The 17,524-nt window shown below is 42.3% G+C and overlaps 1 long non-coding RNA gene across 1 annotated transcript; it reads left to right on the forward strand.

Annotated features, from left to right (window-relative positions):
* Positions 1 to 676: 676 nt before the first annotated feature.
* LOC131204670 (uncharacterized) lies at positions 677 to 17,229 on the forward strand. The gene is made up of 2 exons (XR_009156618.1): positions 677 to 14,493; positions 14,879 to 17,229. It is a non-coding gene; the product is annotated as an uncharacterized LOC131204670 (long non-coding RNA).
* The last annotated feature ends 295 nt before the right edge of the window (positions 17,230 to 17,524 follow it).

Raw genomic sequence — 17,524 nt, forward strand, 5'->3', positions numbered from 1 at the left:
TTTTTTTAAAAACCTAAATGTGCTTTTGTCCTTTTTCAAGAATGCAGCTCAACCCACATGCTCTCCCCCTCCAGCTCTTCCCCCTCCAATCGCAGAGAGGTGTTTGACTCAATAGTATAGGAATGCTGTGAAGTTGGGTGAGGTTGCTTGTGTATATAAATACCCAACTAAATCTCAGTGTAGGAACGGCCAGTAAAGTTACAGCAAAGGGTCAAAGAGAGCCTTCTGTGGCATCAAGAGAGTCCAAAGGTGGGCACCTTGAGCTGTCCACGCACCTGTGCCCAGAGGGGCCCTGAGAGGGAAGGGGGATTTTGGGGAGGGCAGCCAGGAAAGGAGAGCTCCTGATGCCCAGGGTGGACTGCAAACCTTCTCTGTTTGTGGACACAGCCAGGCAACCGTTGGCCGTGTGTCATGCAAGAGGAAGGGGCCGATTACTTGATAATACCCAAGGCAGCTACGGGTTCCAAGAACAACACGGCCTGTGGCAGCAAATCCTGAATGGTTTGTATGTGTGTGCCTCTGAGTTGGTGTGTGTGCGCACGGGCGTGTTCGAAGCACATAAGGTCCCACCCTAAAGCAAAGCAAGAGGGTCTATTTTCGGGTAGCAGCAGAGATTATGCTAAGAAACAGAGAAATCAATTCTATGGTAACCATCTGGATGATCTCCAGGTAAACGTTCTCTATGGATGTCCTGATTTTTATTTTTATTTTCCCTGGGGTTTCCTTTCTGCTTCACTTGTTTACTTACTTTGCTAGGACACCTTTAATCAGGTACATTTAATCCTCTCAAATTTTGCACTCATATTGGCATACTTTTGTAGTTCTTCCTAATGCAAGGTTTGTTTTAAGCCTGCTTTATTGAAGAAAAAAGAAATCATGACCTGCTCATCAAACCCAAATAATTTTCTCTGTATTTTGGGTCGTTTCCCAGGTAGTATCAAAAGCTTCTTTCCAGCAGGAAATGGAGGTGTTTTTTTTAGTGTGCTCTCTGGGCATCACATCTACGCCTCCTGCCTAGCAGACACTACGTTGGTGGTTCTCAACCTCAGCAATTTTAAGATGTGTGGACTTCAATTCCCAGAATTCCCCAGCCAGCATGGGGATGGGAACACGGCTAGGAAATTCTGGAAGTTGAAGTCCATAGATCGTAAAGTTGATGAGGTGGAGAAATAGTATAGTGGACCAGGACTTTACTAAATAGCTCTGCATAAGGGTTGTTCTGGGGCAGAACGTGAGTGCAACGGAGTCCCCCCAGTCGGCTGCTCCAGGTACAAATCCTAAATTGATTTGCCCCAATTTGACAGCTATAGAAAAAGGTATGTATCTGGAGGGGGGGGGGAAATCTTGCACTCTTATCTCTTATCTTTTTTTTTCCTTTTTTTATTTTAGCACTGTCTTGACTCCACAGCAACTCTAAGTGGCTCAAATATAAAACAGAATACAAAATCAATTCATTAAAAATGCAATAATAAATAGCAAGCTATTATATATGTTATATAACAGTCTGGGTAACAACTTCAACACAAAACAAAAAATATCAATCATATCTAACAAGGGGGGGGCGGGTATCCACCCACCCTTCCCAAGGCCTGGGGCACTGCCAGGTCTTTAAGGCTTCCCAGGGTGGCATCATCCAGATCTCGGTGACAATTTCATCCCAGACACTAGACAGGGAACCTGATTCTTGGCTCCAGACAATGTCACTGTTGATTGAGGGACCTGGAGCAACCTGCCATATTGGCTGAGCAGATTCCACTCTCTCAATTAGCCTGATCCTGGGCCACGTAGGGCTTTCTGGGTGGTAACCAGTAGACTGAATCCCTCCCAGAAGCAGACTGGCAACCAGGGCACTCATGAAGCAGGAGTGTCACATGGGCTTGCCAAGACAGACCCACAGATCAGGCCCTCTAATACCCCACAAAGGAGGAGGCTGGGAGTGCCCTCTCCCTGCAAGCCAACAGCAACCCAGGTGAGGAGGAGAATCACTGCAGGTGTTGTCACCAACCGTCCCCTCCCTCCAGCTGGCCCAGAAGGATGGCTTGGCTGAGGATATAACAAACTTCTGAAAGATCAAGGAGCACAAGGATGGATGTCCCACTTTCATCTTGGCTCCCACCACAAATCATCTACTGGCATGACCAAGTCTGTCTCCATAAGATATTTTAGGATAGTTGTGTATTTTGCCTTTAAGACAGTACTTCCTCCTGGAGCTCTTCAAGAGTTTGGGATGTGGATGTGGTGATGGCCACTAACTTGGGTGGCTTTAAAGGGCTAAACCACTTGAAAAGTTTTTGGACGACAGTCTGTGGAGGATCATTATCCTGAATATTCCAGGTTGGTGCAATGGGCCTTGTTGCCAGGGAACATGAAGTGGGGAAGGGCACGTTTCCGTCTCCAGTTCCCAAGCTCTTTGGAGGCATCTCATTGACTACTATGACAAACAAAGAACTGACCTCATGGGCCTTGGCCTGATCCAGCAGGACTGTGCCCACACTTGAATGGGAATAGATACACCTTGGTCCATTTTTGCCTCATACAATGACTTACTGGATGCTTGCAGGAAGCCCACGGATCAAGGCATAAACAAATGTTTATAAATATGGTTTTATTTATTTATTAATATATGAAAAGGCAGCATTCCTCTCCCGTAGTAGCTGCTCCCATGTATCTCGCATGTAGAGGCAGAGAGCACCTGTGCCCCAAGCACCCCATAGGCACCAAAGCTACATTTGTCTATTAAGAGCCACAGTTGGCACAGTGGTTAGATCGCAGTACTGCAGGCTAGTAGTACTGCCAGCAGCCAGCAGTTTGGCAGTTCGATTCTCACGGGCTCGAGGTTGACTCCTTCCATTCTTCCAAGGTGGGTAAAATGAGGACCTAGATTGTTGGGGGCAACATGCTGACTTGGTTGCCCTCCACTTAGGGCTGTGAAAGCACTGTGAAGTGGTATGCAAGTCAAAGTGCTATTGCTATTGTTATTCCCCTTTAGAAGCCATCCACATGAGCAGCCAAGTAACCATTATGGGATATACAAATTGATTGCAAATTGCATGGAGAAAGATTTCCTTCCTTCTAGGATCAGTTTTGTGGAATGGTCTCTAGTTCTAGGATTACAGGAAAACTCCCTGTTCAGCTGTTGATCGATTGATTATAGCAGGGGTGTCAAACTCGTGTCGTCACGTGACGTATCGGGACTTTCTCCCCCTTCACTAGTGTGGGCGTGGCCAGTGCGTGACGCATCCGGCCCATGGGCCGCGAATTTGACAGCCCTGGATTATAGGCTTTTAGCAACCAATAAATAGATTTTCTCCAGGATGGTCCCTTGAGTCCTCCAGGGACATAACCGTCACCACTGCAATTGCAGCCATCCACTGTGATTGTCTTCATCTTCTTTTTCCTTCTAACTTTCCCAGCATTATATTGTAGACTTACCAAGAATAATTTTATAAACCTCAATTGTATCTCCTGGTTTTCTTTAAGCCGAAGCAGCTCCAATCCTGTCTTCTATGGAACGTGTTCAAGCCCTAGAATCATTTGGGTTGCCCTCCAGTTCCTGAGTTCCTCTTATGGTCACCACAGGTCACACAGTGTTTGGGATGCTTGTATGAATTCCAGGATTTTTACATAAGGTGGCCTAGGAGGAGAGCCACGTTAGTCCATAACTGCCAAAAATCAAGAGAAGGCACTTTACCACTTTTTAAGACTAATATATAAAAAAGCATTAGTTTTCTGTTCAGTTATAACTTTTCATAAAATTTGTTAGTTTGATTTTTAAATAGATATTTTGTGTGTGTGTGTGTGTGTGTGTGTGTATGGGATGAAGTTTGTGTTTAAGTGTTTTTTGTGTACGAGGGGCATAGTTGATGCTCTTGAATGGCGAGACTTTGGCTGAAATACTATATTTGTTTGGTGTGGCATGCAAAGGGTCGGCATTTCCCCTGCCCCACCCTGCCCTCCCTTTTCCTGGCATTTGCACAGATGAATTGCTGGTCTATACAGAAAAAGATGGAAGCATTCTGGAAGTTTCGCCCCTTTTTTTGCAGGAGCCTCACCCAGCTCAGGGCCCAGTGTTTTGGACAAAGGGAAGGGTGGGAAGTCGCCACTAAAGCCCTCGTCTTTTTTAGCTGCTGCAAAAGTAACGTCACTTCTGTTTTGTTCCTGAAACTGCCTTTTTTTTTTTTTTTGCTCTTTGCCTATTTTCCTGTGTTCTTCCCAAGTTATTTTTAGACTAGGCGAGCAGCGTATTGGAAAATTCCTGCCATCACTGTTCCCGTTCAGTAACTGCTTAGAAGGGGTCGGTAGTGAACTCTGCTCCAAGGTTGCATCTTCCTGGAGCTGGGCTGCCAGCCTCTCTCAGAGGAGTGAGATCTCACCATCGCAGGTCGGCCCAAGGCTGCCCCCAGCCCTCCCAGGGTCTGTTCCCAGGTTTAGTAGAAGTCCTCCCTGGCATCAGTCCAGCCATTGGTGAATCTTCCTCTTGCCATACCAGTAACTCTGCCAGCTCTGGACAGGTCACTCTCAGACCTGTGATTGACAAGTAATCAACCAATTTGAAGGCTAAGAAGTCCCAGTGAAGAATGAGTGCTGCATAAGGCCGATGCTGTCACTGTTGCTTAAATTTAGGTGCTTCTTTTCACAACCAAAGATGCTGCCTTGCAGCAGGAGCCCCCTAATGCTCCTACGCTCACGTAGCACTCTTAGCCCCTTCCCATCTGCCTCATTGCTGGGGGGGGAAGCTGCTTAGAAACCTTCGCTGGCTCCAGCCGAGGCAGAGCGCCCTCCTACGAGAATGCAGGACCAGTAGAGGGGGTGTCCAGTGTTTGATTGCACCGGCTTTGCGGCAGGATATCCTGTCCTGCTGGATTGAACCCTTGGCCCATTTTGTTCAGCAGTCTATTCCCCCAGTGGCCAACCAACTTCCCTGGGAATCTTCTGAGTCCTACTTTGAAGTCAGCCAAACGAATAGCCGGCATATTTTGTGATAAATCCATTGATAACATATCCAAATTATAATGGTTATCCAAATGGAGCCATGGAAGAAAAGATCTTTATAGAATAGAAGAGTCCTACAAAAACTCCAAGCTTCATAATTTCAGAAATAAATGGAACAACAATTAGAAGAAAAAATCCCATGGTTTCCTTGATTTCAGATCAATTCAACATTGTATGATAAATTGCAACACACATCTGTGTATCTTTTTGAAAAAAATGTTTTTAATAGAAACTAAAGGCATAATTTCAAAAATTTATCAAATTTGATTTGAAATAAAACAGATTTTATTTCAATCTACTATGGCAGAGGTGTCAAGTGACGTATTGGGACTGAAAACAAACCCTAGGCCGGGAGTGGGACAGCCCTGCTCTACGGCCCAAGAGAAACTTAAGAGAAACAATCAGAAGATAATACTTCATATTATCGGCACCCTGAAGGATTTTATCAGCATCCAAAATGAAAATACGTCATAAATGTTTATATTTGCAGTATCAAACATCAATACAAATGTTACAGATATGGTATCTTCTCAATAGACAGTACAATGACATGATAGCAAGTCTGTAAATTGAAGGAACAGAACAGAGCTGGAAGGGACCTTGGAGGTCTTCCAGTCCAACCCCCTGCTCAAGCAGAAGAACTGTCCTATACCATCTCAGACAAGTGACTGTCCAATCTGTTTGTTGTCTCTGCGCCCCACGAGCCGGGCCTGCTGCTAGAAAGTGACTTGGAAAGTGTGGGGGAAGGGCCGTCAGGACTTACCTCGGGAGCACCGGCTTCCCTGGCTCAGCTCCAGGAGCCAGAGGCAGGCCAGGTGGAGGAGATAACGAGGCCTCCGTCCCCTGACTCTTTCCCCCCCAGGCCATGCCTCCAGACCCAGCTGATGGCAATCAGGCCTGGCTGGACCCTAGGTTTTGTAGGCAGGAGAGGCGGGAACAACAGAAGCAGGGGTGGGGCAGGCCTAGGAAGTGCTGAATCATGGAGCCACACCCCACAGGATATAAAGACAGCAAGAGCTGCTGTGCCTCTTTGTAGCAGGCAAATTAACTGCTTAATTAAGAGCTGAAGTACTGTTTGTTCCTGGCATCGAGAGAGATAACAGAGACACTTGGCAGACGCTCGCTACTTTGCTGCCAGAACTGATAGTGCCGGCTAATTAAGCCATCGCTCGGACGGAGGCGAGAGGGGACAGAACACTGTTCTTAGAAACCTCCAGTGATGAAGCACCCATGATTTCTGGAGGCAAGCTGTTCCACTGGTTAATTGTCCTCACTGTTAGGATGTTCTCACTTTCAGTGGAAATGCAATAAAATATCAGAGTTTAGAAGAATGTGTTTAAAGAAATGTCTCATGGAACTAAACAATATATTCAGTTCTTTCCAAAGCTCAGCCTGCCTCACATATTTAAGGGCTAGAATAAAAAATTGCAAAACAAAAGGCCTCATTAAGTCTTTATTTGTAAGAACCAAGTTAGTCATTGCTAAACAATGGAAAAATCTGGATAATATTTCAGTAGGTAGATGGCATAGGATCTAGTATGTAGCTTTACTTGAAGTCTCTGAAAAAATCCATCGTAGGTTGAGCTGATGTACTGAATCATTGTTTTACAAGGAATGTAGAATTTTATAAGCACCCTGGAAATATCTTGTACCAAACATTGGCATTTAAAAATGTACTGACACTAACTAATTTCAGGAGTCCGTTTTTTTTTTAAAAAAGTCTAACCTTCACCTTCGTGCAGGAATTCAAATTCGATGCTGTCTGCAATAACAAATCCAGATACAATAACATCACATTGTCATATCACACCAAAGATTCTTACTCTGCTTGTAATCAGCAATTATTCCAATAACTTTCTCAACCACGACAAGATGGGTGGACTTCAACTCCCAGAATCCCTCAGCCAGCGTACCTCATTTGACTATCCCCAATCCTTCATATATGCATTTTATTCATTTATTTTATTTATACAATTTATTGTCCATTTTGTCAGGGTGGCTTACAATCATAAGATATTAAGAAAGTATAAAGTGAAACATAAATTGATACACAGGCAAACACTGCGGCTCAGTTAAAGATGGGGAGGCTGGGAGGAGGATGGGATTTGTTGTGACCCTGCCTGTCCAATGGGCAGAGCCACGTTTTTAGGCTCTTATGGAAGATTGGGAGGATTGGAGCTGGCCTTACTCCAGGGAGCCAGATGTTCCAAAGGGCAGAGAAGGCCCTTATATCCTGTCTCTACCTATTATTTTTATAAATAACTCAAGGCAGCAAACGTATCTAATATATTTTCCTCCTATTTTCCCCACAACAACAGCCCTGTGAGGTGGGCTGGGTTGAGAGAGAGTGACTGGCCCAAAGTCACCCAGCTAGCTTTCATGCCTAAGGCGGAACTAGAACTCACCGTCTCCTGGTGCCTTAAATGAAGAACTTGGTGCCTGAAATGAAGGAGCATAGTGATCAAACCAATATATGCTGATTTACTGCTAGAAATCATTTGTTATTGATTTGTTATTGGCTTCTGCTCATATTATTGTATACTGTCAGAAATTAGTTGTTAGGAACTAATTCTAGCTTAGTAAATTGTAGCCTTGATACTGGTTAGCATTAGTACCAAGTTTGTTGTCTTGCTTCTGTATCTCATTTCTGTTCTTGGCTTCAAAGCTAGGCACATCCTTGAAAATATAGAAGAAACTGTTACCTAAGAATATCAGGCCCCATAGATAAAAGAACCAGAGTAGGGAGTTTCCTGCCTCATAGATTCTGAATCCTGAAAGGATTCTGTTGAATAAACAACTTGGCCGGGGAGGGAAACCGCCCATACACCAGGCCATAGGAATGCTCCAGAGATAAGGTGGGCTGAGACGGGCCTGAACAAAGAATGCTTTACCATGTTGGTAACAAACCTTTGTCTCTGATTGGGTAAACTTTGTTTCTAATGGGGTAAAATGTATATCATACTCTGAGCCATGCTCACAAGGGGTGTGGCTATTACATGCGTTTTGTCTGTATGCTTTGGATATAGTTTTGTCACCCAGCCTTTTTACTTTGGCCATCAATAAAAAAAGCGGTTATTTTTTGCAAGTCTCGTCTTGAGTCTCACTCTCTCTGGCAACTCAGTGGCTCGGGGAAACTTCTAGGACCTTACATAACCATTACACAAAACTGTCACTTTAAGGTAGAAGGCGGCAAGGGCAGTTCTGGGTGTTGAAGTCGACACATCTTAAACTTGTTTAAGTTGAGAAAGACTGCTCTATCCTGTTAATAATTGTTTTGAATTTTGTTTTTGTCTTCTGGGCTATTAATTTATTCCAACCAGTTCTGTGCCTTTTGAAAAACTGATCAATGTTCTCTTCACTTTCTTCTCCATTAATACAAATGTGGAAACAGAAGGCCCAGGTTGAATCTTAACAGCATTCCACTCCATGGCTCCACTCCATGGCAGCAGTATCCCCAAGGCCATCATCCTGCTTTTATCAGAATGACCAATCTCCAGCTGCCATGTTGCGCCCAAGCTGCCTTCTTGGGCTACGTTGGAGAGACTGCAGTGCAAGCAGAAAAGGGGTGCCCTCCATTGCAATGCTGGTCTCATCATGCCATGGCCGCAGAGTCAGCCAGGCACCCATTTATATGCCAGTTGAGTGGCATTGATCATTAACCAGCTTCTTCAACAGAACAGTGCGAGGTACGTGGTCAGATGCTTTGCTAAAAGCAGAATCTATTATGCTCTAGTTACCTGATGAGAAAGTGAGATCAGTCCGTCAAGGTTAGTCATGGCACTCCAGTCCATGCTGCATTCTGGTGACTAGGGCTTTACTTTCAGGGTGTCCTTGGTCTCCCTTGTTGCCTTGTGGTTGTGTTTTTCCTTCCTTCCTTCCTTCCTTCCTTCCTTCCTTCCTTCCTTCCTTCCTTCCTTCCTTCCTTCCTTCCTTCCTTCCTTCCTTCCTTCCCGTTGGGGGTGGCTCTGCCTCTCTGGTGTGTGCCTTTCCCTGCTTTCTCTTGCTGGAAGGCCTGGCTGAGGGCCTCTCCTGGTCCCTGTCCAGGGTGCCGGTTGGCCCTTTCTCTCCAGCCCTCATTCATTCCGATGAAAGATGCTTTTCCCACTGCAAGCGGGTGCTGCCCATCCGTTAGAGGAGGCTGGCTTGTTTCTTGATTCCAAGGGATCAGGCAGTGAGGGCTGCGGGTTGAAAGGCTGGCACACACCCTGTGGCTTTTCCATTGGGGCAAAAAAAACCCAGCCCTCCAAAGATACTAGTGTTCAATATAGATAGATACACAGGTACTCCTGGACTTCCGACCATATTTAATGATGGTTTGAACTTAAACGGGACTTACAAACCATCCTCAAAGTTATGACCGTTGCACCCTCATGCATCCACATGACCTGACACTTGACCACAGGTCTGCGTTTACAATGGTTCCAGCATCTTGTGGTGATGTGATTGCAATCTGCAACCTTTGCCACTGGCGTCTGACAAGCAAGGTCAGTGGGAGAAGCTGGGTTTGCTTAATGACCATGGTATAAATGGTTGCTAAACTAGTTTTTTTTTTTTTTTGAATTTATATCCCGCCCTTCTCCGAAGACTCAGGGCGGCTTACACAGTGTTAAGCAATAGTCTTCATCCATTTGTATACTATATACAAAGTCAACTTATTGCCCCCCAACAATCTGGGTCCTCATTTTACCTACCTTATAAAGGATGGAAGGCTGAGTCAACCTTGGGCCTGGTGGGACTTGAACCTGCAATATTGCAAGCAGTTGCTGTTAATAATAGGCTGCATTAGCCTGTTGCGCCACCAGAGGCCCCTGTCTATATATTTATATATAGACAGTCTATATATATATATATATATGAGAACTGTCTATATATTTATCTGACTTTAATAATAATAATAACAACAGAGTTGGAAGGGACCTTGGAGGCCTTCTAGTCCAACCCCCTGCCTAGGCAGGAACCCTACACCATCTCAGTCAGATGGTTATCCAACATTTTCTTAAAAATTTCCAGTGTTGGAGCATTCACAACTTCTGCAGGCAAGTCGTTCCACTTATTAATTGTTCTAACTGTCAGGAAATTTCTCCTTAGTTCTAAGTTGCTTCTTTCCTTCATCAGTTTCCACCCGTTGCTTCTTGTTCTACCCTCAGGTGCTTTGGAGAACAGCCCGACTCCCTCTTCTTTGTGGCAACCCCTGAGATATTGGAACACTGCTATCATGTCTCCCCTAGTCCTTCTTTTTATTAAACTAGACATACCCAGTTCCTGCAACCGTTCTTCATGTGTTTTAGCCTCCAGTCCCCTAATCATCTTTGTTGCTCTTCTCTGCACTCTTTCTAGAGTCTCAGCATATTTTTACATCGCGGCGACCAAAACTGAATGCAGTATTCCAAGTGTGGCCTTACCAAGGCATTATAAAGTGGCACTAACACTTCATGTGATCTTGATTCTATCCCTCTCTTTATGCAACCCAGAACTGTGTTGGCTCTTTTGGCAGCTGCTGCACACTGCTGGCTCATATCTAAATGATTGTCCACTAGGCCTCCAAGATCCCTCTCACAGGTACTACTATTGAGCAAGGTACCACATACACGGAACCTGTGCATTTTGGGTTTTTTGCCTAAATGTAGAACCTTACTTTTTTCACTATTGAATTTCATTTTGTTAGAGAGCGCCCAATGTTCAAGTCTGTCAAGATCCTTCTTAACTTGAGCCTATCTTCTGGAGTGTTAGCTATTCCTGCCAGCTTGGTGTCATCTGCAAATTTGATGACTTCCCCATCTATCCCCTTGTCCAACTCATTGATGAAGATGTTGAAGAGTACTGGGCCTAAAACAGAGTCGTGGGGTACTCCACTGCATACTTCCCTCCATGTGGATGTAGTTCCGTTGAGGACTACACGTTGAGTGCGGTTGGTCAGCCAGTTACGAATCCATCTGGTAGTGGTGTTATCTAACCTACATTTTTCTACTTTATCTAGTAGTAGGTTATGGTGTACTTTAGCAAATGCTTTACTGAAGTCCAAGTAAATTATATCGACAGCATTCCTCTGGTCTACTAATTTTGTCACTTTGTCAAAGAATGCAATAAGATTAGTCTAGCATGATCTGTTTTTGACAAACCCATGTTGGCTTTTGGTTATTACTTTGTTTGCTTCTAGGTGTTCGGTGATTCGTTGCTTGATTATCTTTTCCAGAATCTTCCCCGGTATTGAGGTCAGGCTGATAGGTCTGTAGTTTCCTGGATCTGTTTTTTTTTTCCTTTTTTGAAGATGGGAACTACATCAGCTCTTTTCCAGTCCTCAAACAGTTCCCCTTGAAAGATATAGTTCAGTGGTTCTGAGATCTCGTCTGGCAGTTCCTTCAGAACCTTGGGGTGTAATCCATCCGGTCCTGGTGATTTGAACTCGTCTAGGGTAGACAGATGTTCACTTACCATTTTCTTCCCTATTTTAACTTTGTGTTCCTAATCTGTTTTTTGTGGTGCTGTTTTTGATAGGTTGGATTGTTTTTTCCTTTTGTGTAAAGACAGGTGCTAAAAAATGAGTTAAGTAGATCTGCTTTCTCCCTGTTGCTTGTCACCTTCTTGCCACTTCCTCCCAGCAATGGGCCAATTGTTTCCTTGACTTTTTTCTTGTTTTTAACATGTTGGAAGAAGCTTTTTTTGTTATTTTTTACTTTTGTCCCTAGCCTTTGTTCGTTGTGAGCCTTAGCTTTCCTCACTTCATCTTTACAGGCTCGGGCTATTTGCTGATATTCTGCCTTAGTTATTTGCCCCTCTTTCCACTTTTTATACTTGTTCTTTTTGTCTTTCAATTTGTCAGATAGTTCTTTATGCATCCATGCTTTGATGCTTACTTTTTATTTTTTTATTTAAAAAATGGTTTCATGCTAACAAGCATGAACAGGAGAAATCTGTGAGATGCTTTTAAATTTATATGACAAAAAGTAATAGTCCCTTAATAATAAATATTTCAGATTTCAATGTAGCGTAAAAGAGATCTTTGCCAAGTCTTTAATTCAGGCCTGAATATGACCATAGGCAAGATGGCCTCAATCTCATTCCATTCCATGGATGCTATTTTTGAAAAGCGAGTTCATTGTTAATATTGCTTGGCTTTGCATTTAACTCACTACCAGGTGCTATAGCAGATAAGAGTGCAAGACATAAATCAAATACAGAAGCAAAGCTAATATTATTTTTTCCAATTTATTAAATTTTTTATTGTGAGTTTATGGTTTTCAGCTCCTAAAAATGTTTATAAACCCTCAAACATACTCATAAGGCCTTCATATTAAATGAAATGGTTTCTGAATCATGAGTAGTTTATACTCCATTTATTATTCTTTATCAATGCATAACTTTAAACAGCATTTTGATAATTTTTCATAATTTATTTTTATTTTAAACAATGTGGATTAACTTGGTTAATCTAGTATTAGAGAGTAGTAGATGGTATCTAGATGACTCATGTTTTGACATACTACAGAATGGATCTTTGTACATTCATGTGCCTCCTCTTAACCATTTTTAAAAAAATCATTTGTACACTTATTTTATTAATTAAATTTATTAAATTTATTAAGTGTTTCAGCTGATACTTCATAGATGGGTGCTTCAATGAAAGTGAACTGTAATTTTTCCTGTAGCTTCCTTAAGCATTCCTATAGAGTTAAATAGATATTTTTAGATTCCCTGAAAGAGCAGCAAAGCAGCTGATCCATGATTTTTGTTTTTTATCTTAAGTGCACTTTGCAAGCTGCTTTCAGCCACAGCACTGGCTGCAAGGCATGAATAATATTACTGCTTTAATGTGAACAGAAGCAACTGCTAATTGGAATCACATTTTAATGCCTCTGAAGTGCAGATCTCCTCAATTTATAACCGCAATTGAGCCCAGAAGTTCGGTTGTTAAGTCAAAAATTCAGGCAGTCGTTAAGTAGGTCACTATATGACCTGAGTAAATTTTATGAGCGTTTTATGAGCGTCATAAAGTGAGTCATCATGGTTGTTAAGGTTATTAAGTGAATCCAGCATATCCAGTTGCATTTGTTCCCGTTTTCTGCTGAAAAAACGTCAAAAATCTCAGCCCCACAACTGTTGGATGCTGCAGCCTGTCATAAATACTGGTCAGCTTCCAAGCACCCGAAATACATTTGTGACTTTGTCATCAAGTGATGAGGTATTTTCAGCACTAAATTGTGACACCGAATGAATCATCGAGAACTAACTGTCAACTCTATGGTAGTATCAAATAGTTCTCTGTGCTTTCAGGATCAGAGGGCATTCTCAGTTGTTGTTTCAAAATCTGCCATCTATGGGTTAGCAATGGCTTCAGATGCTTAACCCTGTTTAAATGATAGCTACAGATTTGAGATTGATTCATTAAAAATTATATTTAGTGCATGCTGGATTTTCCAAAGAATGCATTTGAGCCAAGGGGCATCTGACTTTTATGATGGCATCTGTGGGCTCACGGAGCCACATGATATAGTCATGGGATCATTTAGCGTTGTTTTGGAATCCGATGTTAATGTACCTTAGTAGATTTATGGGAAAAATCTTTAAACATTAAAGATATTGATGTAATGTTGAATCATAAACCAAAGCTTTGGGATTTGACTGCTTATGAGGAATTGTGCTGCTATGAGAGTTGGCAAAAGGAATTATATTAAGAAATAGGTAAAGTCATTTTACTCTGGCTACGAAGGAATGTTTTCCTACCAATCAAAGGATGCAGCAGAATATCTTACTAGGGCAGATATTTTGAGATAGCTTACAAAAATATCTTGTATGGTTATAAATAATGAATTCATTGGGAAACTGATGACTCTTGATAAGTTGTAAAACAGGTTTTTTGTTTGTACTTTTAATTTTTTAAAGTTTCTTTTATTCTAATATTAGAAATTGGGTTTTTTTTTACAAAAAAAAAGATACTAAATAAACATATTTTTAAAATTGCTATCTATCTATCAATGTACAGAAAAATAGATATAAAATACAGTTAAAAATTCAGCCCCAGAGGAATCTGATACAATATCCCTGACCACTGAATTCAGTGAAGGAGGCTGCATTGGACCAAGAAATAATAGAAAAAAGCTGAAACTATTAAGTCTATTCCTTTGTTCTTTCATTTGACATATTTTAGCAGCATTTTTTTATATCGGCTGTTGTATCATCGATATGAATATGTCCTAGAAAAATGAGGCAGTTGCCACTGGTGTCTGTCATTATTACAAAACAGACTTATTAAAGACACTTGTTCTACACAGCTAATGTCAGAATGAAGACTAAAAAAATAATGATCTGCCATAATCTTTTTTTTTACTTTTGTTGCATTATGAGCAATTATATGTTGTCATTTTCCAAGGTCTTTGCAGATTTTCTGAGTAGTGGCCCTTCTTATAGGTTCCTGCAAACAGTCATCAATCTCAAGGAAATTGTCAGATACAGCTGGTGTGAAATGCCATCCAATGCCACGTTCTGGTCACAGCGCTTCCCACGGTGGTCTTTCCAGAGTTAAGAAACTCTGATGGAATCACCTCTTCACCTCGGGTGGTGGTCTCATCCCAAACTCTCCCCATCCAGAAAAGTTTCCTGGAGTTTTGCTGCCTTCTAACTCATGCCAGGGGCCTTGTTAGATTTCTAACCAGATTTTTCTAATTGTTGTAGCCAGAACATCAGATTGGAAGAGTTTGCCAAAAAAGTCAGTATGTAGCATTCTGGTTTATGTAGTACAGAATCCGTGGTTTCTCAATTTGGCCATCTCACCAGTAATGTCTTCTACTTTGAGCATTGTTGGGTCTAGTCCATGTATGATATGCCATACACTAAATAAATAACTATTGTTGAGGAAGATTACATTTTCATTTGTTGTTATCTATGCAAGGAAGCCCTCAAGCTACTACACAAGTGGGCACAAAGTTCCGGATCATCTACAGCCAGGTGTCTCAAACTTGGCAACTTTAAGATGTGTGGACTTCAACTCCCAGAATTTTCCAGCCAATTTGCTTCCCCCAGGACTTCGCCAACTTCCTGACCTTCGAACCTTCCGCCGCGAGCTTAAGACACATCTATTTATCTGCGCAGGACTGGACTAGAATTTTAAATTTTTAAATGTTTAAATTTTAAATCTGGTTTTAAATGGGGTTTTATTATTTATATCTCTATTTTAAATATTCGGCCTATGTAATAAGTTTTTTAAATTAATGTTTTACTCTGTATATTTCTATGTTTTTTATATGGCTGTAAACCGCCCTGAGTCCCTAGGGAGATAGGGCGGTATAAAAGTGTGAATAATAAGTGTGAAAGTGTGAATAATAAAAGTGTGAATAATAAATTTCAACCCTGATATTTCGCAATATTTGGGGTACAGAAGCCCATATGTGCTGTTTGGGTAATTCTGGCACAGTTTTTTCTTTGTTTCATAGTTTCGGCATATGTGGGAGAGAGAGGTCTTCATATTGGTTCATCGATAAAGAGAAAACAGTTTGTGCTTTAGAGGGTTGAAAGCAGATCTTGTAACCTTTAAAGACTTGTAAAGCCCACTGGCAGTACCTGCTGTGTCCAGGTCACTGTTTCCTAACCTTGGCCATTTTAAGGCAGGTGGATTTCAACTCCCACAATTCTCAGCCACCATGCAGTACATGCTGGGAGGGGAATTCTGGGAGTTGAAGTCTCTGCGTCTTCAAGTTGCCAAGGTTGGGAAATCTTGATCTAGAGTTAAAGAAAAACTCAGCACTGTCTGTTTCTGCGCCTCAGTCAACCACACTCCAGGAATGGGCATCATTGGAGGTGGAAAGACGAGTCCTATGGGAGCTACCAGGCCACCTGCACAGACTAATTGTGGACATCCATAGACTCTTCTGGCCTTTCATCATCACTGAAGCCAGAACATTTGACCAGCTGGCTTTGACATAATGAAAAGTCACGGTTGCCTCCAAAGTGAAGGAGGACATTCACAGCTGTGTTCAGCCTTCTGAGGCTGGAATCAACATTCCCGCTGCTTCCATACTTGGGCAGGCGCTTCCCCTCATGGTTTTGGGCTCCCGATCCAGGTTGGCATCCAACCCAGCCCAGGGAGTGTCAGTTTAAATTGGCTGGCAGCTACACGGTCAGGATTTCTTCCTTCTCCTTAACAGAAGGAAGAAAAAAAGAGTTCCTTCAGCAAGGATTTGGATTTCTTTCCAGCAGAGAAGCAGTGAGTCATCCATTCAATAACAAAATAATAACAGATTAATTGAAAAAATTGGAAGGGACTTTGGAGGTCTTCTAGTCTAACCCTATACCAAGCAGGAGACTCTACGTCATTCTGGACAAATGGCTGTCCTTAAAAACCTCTAGTGATGAAAGCACCAACAACTTCTGAAGGCACACCCTTCCACTGGTTCCTTGTTCTCATTGTTAGGAGAATTAAGTCTCCTTAATTCTAGGTTGCTTTTTCTCCTTAGTTAGCTTCCATCTATTACTCCGGAAAATAGGTTGTCCCACACCTCTTTGTGGCAGCCCCTCAAATCCTGGAAGATTGCTATCATGTCACCCCTAGCCCTTCTTTCTACCACATTTCAGACAGCAATACAATTGAACGTGTCCAGAAATATTTTACAAGAAGAGTTCTCCACTCCTCTGAATACAACAAAATACTTTATCCCACTAGACTTGAAATCTTGGATTTAGAAAACTTAGAATATGCATATGCACCAAGACAAATTCCTTGTGTGTCCAATCACACTTGGCCAATAAAAATTCTATTCTATTCTATTCTAGAACTCTGCCGCCTTTGACAGGACCTGTGCTTAACTCATAGAATCATCTATTGCAATGTCCTTCCTGTTGAAGACTACTTCAGCTTCAATTGCATGAATACACGAGCACACAATAGATTTAAGCTTAATGTTAACCGCTCCAATCTTGATTGCAGAAAATATGGCTTCAGTAACAAGAGTTGTTAATACTTGGAACACACTACCTGACTCTGTGGTCTCTTCCCAAAATCCCCAAAGCTTTAACCAAAAACTATCTACTATTGACCTCACCCCATTCCTAAGAGGCCTGTAAGGGGCGTGCATAAGAGCACCAATGTGCCTACCGTTCCTGTCCTATTGTTTCCCTTCGTTATATCCAATTAATATAATTATTACATACTTATGCTTATATATTGTATAGTTATTTCATGCTTATGCTTATATATACTGTTGTGACAAAATAAATAAATAAAATAAATAAATGAAACAAACCCAATTCCTGTAATCATTTTTCATACGTTTCAGTCTCCAGCCCCTAATCAATCGTTCCCAAAGAAGAGAAGCCTTGCCAGCTGTGTCCACGTCTTCATATCCTGGCAAAGCTTCCCCAGTTGTTTCTTCCTACTGGGCAGACCATCCCGACCTGGGCCTTGCTCCTCTTCTTCTCTCTGGGTGCCACCCCAGGAAAGCAACGGCTGGCCAGGAGAGAGGGGTTCACCTCCCCACAGATGCTCTTTTTTTGACAAGCAGGGCCACCTTTGGCCACAAGAGGGCGCCAGAAGCACACTTGA

The sequence above is a fragment of the Ahaetulla prasina genome, chromosome 10 (assembly GCF_028640845.1).
Source record: "Ahaetulla prasina isolate Xishuangbanna chromosome 10, ASM2864084v1, whole genome shotgun sequence".
In the NCBI taxonomy this organism is placed as follows: Eukaryota; Metazoa; Chordata; class Lepidosauria; order Squamata; family Colubridae; genus Ahaetulla; species Ahaetulla prasina.